The following is a 2,002-nucleotide window of genomic DNA, read 5'->3' as shown; positions in this document are numbered from 1 at the left end:
AGAGGCCAGGGCTCTGAGCGAATCTGCACTTGGCAAGCATCTGGGACGTAGTCAACCTGAACCAAACTCACTTCCCTCAAGTCGATGCCGGTCATAGCAACCCGATAGGGCAGGGGACGGCACCTGTGGGTTTCTGAGACAGTAACTCTTTATGGGAGTAGAAAGCCTCACTTTTCTCCCATGGAGCCAGCTGGTGGTTTCAAACTGCTGACCGTTCAATTAGCAGCCCAACTCGGAACCACTATGCCACCAAGGCTCCTTGGGACATAGTAGACATGAACGAGTGGAGTTTCTGACATCCCGCCTGGCAGTTGCAGTCGCACCAGAGATTCAGGAAATCTTTGTCCGAGGGGTCCCTCTCCCCGCTGCGTGGGTTCAGTTGGAAAGCTGGCTGGTCCTTGTTTCCTCTGGGTCTTTAAAGCCTGAGGGAAGAAGGAGCGGGAACAATCTTCCCAGCCAGGAGTTCTAGCTCCATTGTTTCCCTGGCAGCTGAGACAAAGGAGCCGTTTTATGCTGATCAGAGTACATGGAATGAGTTTGTTTGGGTTTGGTTTTTTTTTTTACAAATTTTACTTCTTTCACTTGGGAACCCTTTAAAAGGGCAGAGCCCTCTAAGACTAGTTCCTCAGCTGGGGTGCACGGCTGGTGGGACCTTTGTCCTGAGGCAGGAAGGCAGAGGAGAGCTTGAGGTGATCGGTCTGGCTGGGCCTGGCGATCTCTTCAGTGGCTTTGTCAAACCGAGGGCCTACGTCCCTGTGGCAATGCTGCAGTGGACGGTCCATGGAGAAATCCGCCCCGTTACTCACTTCCTGCTGGCATGTTGGTTCTGTCACTGCGGTTGGCTCGTCATTCCCTGGTATTTATCGTGCCTACCTCATCTCTCTTTGTCAAAGTCCTCAAACACTCCCTTCGTGTCCAATATCAAAAGCCTCTCCTCCATGCAGCTTGAACCCCTGTGGCACTATCTTACACTTTTTCTTTTGTAAAGGTGTTTAAAATGCTAAAGTGTCCCTCATTTGATGATCGTCATTTTGTGTTACTTCATTGGTCAAGCTGAGGACGTCGGCGGAGCACTTGCAGCCGGGCGTCATGACCTGGGAAACAGACTGTCCCGTAACCGAGGCTGACTGGGCACTAGGAGGACAGACACAGAAGCAGCAACTTAGAGCATGAAGGGGTTTCAAAAGACTCAGGGGGAAATGGAATGAAAAGATCATTGTTTTTCCCATAAGCTTTTATAGCCGCTCTTGTACAATTCAGCAGGCTGAACATGGAACAATGTTTATTATAGCTTTTTAAAATAAACATTAAAAAAGCCTCATCTTTATTGCTAAAAATATAGGAAGCAAAAATATGTTTTTATGTAAATATACATATGTATGGTATTTTAACAGCTTTAAAAGTATGATTCTATATATTTTTCCTTTTATTATATTTTAAAGTGTTTTCCCTGTCATTAATTTGTTTTCTACAAAAAACTTCCTTCAATGTTTATGATGGAAAATTTCAAATTCTTTCAAGTTTAGAGACTAGAACACCCCTCACTTATTGACCATTGTTTCACCTAACATTTCACATTTATGACAATAATTAAAAGTCTACTGTCTATTTTGCACATCAATAACTTATGTCCAGCAGTAATGAATGTCAATGTCTGGGGAAAGGGTAAGGCTGGCAGCGATGCTTAAAATTACGTGTCAATTTGTCTGGGCCTTGATTCTCAGCCGTTTGGCAGTTATGTGATGATGAAATTAGGCAGTTATGTAATAGAGTACTCATCCTTCATTTTGTGATCTGATGCGACCATCTATTTTTACATAATAAGCTGATCTTTGGGACTTAATTATGTCAATAAGTGAGGAGTGGGTATGTAATGAACTTGAGTCAATTTTGTGATGAATTAATAAGAAAATAAACTAGTAATAAGAAAATGAAATATTATTCTACATTGTGTTAGTCTGGGTTGACTGAGAAACAAATCCAGGGACACTCAGATGTGTGT

This window comes from Echinops telfairi, unplaced genomic scaffold, assembly GCF_000313985.2.
Source record: "Echinops telfairi isolate 266 unplaced genomic scaffold, ASM31398v2 ScPeMD7_60;HRSCAF=208, whole genome shotgun sequence".
Taxonomy (NCBI): Eukaryota; Metazoa; Chordata; class Mammalia; order Afrosoricida; family Tenrecidae; genus Echinops; species Echinops telfairi.
The sequence above is the reverse complement of the archived record's forward strand: the minus strand, read 5'-3'. Positions refer to the sequence as shown.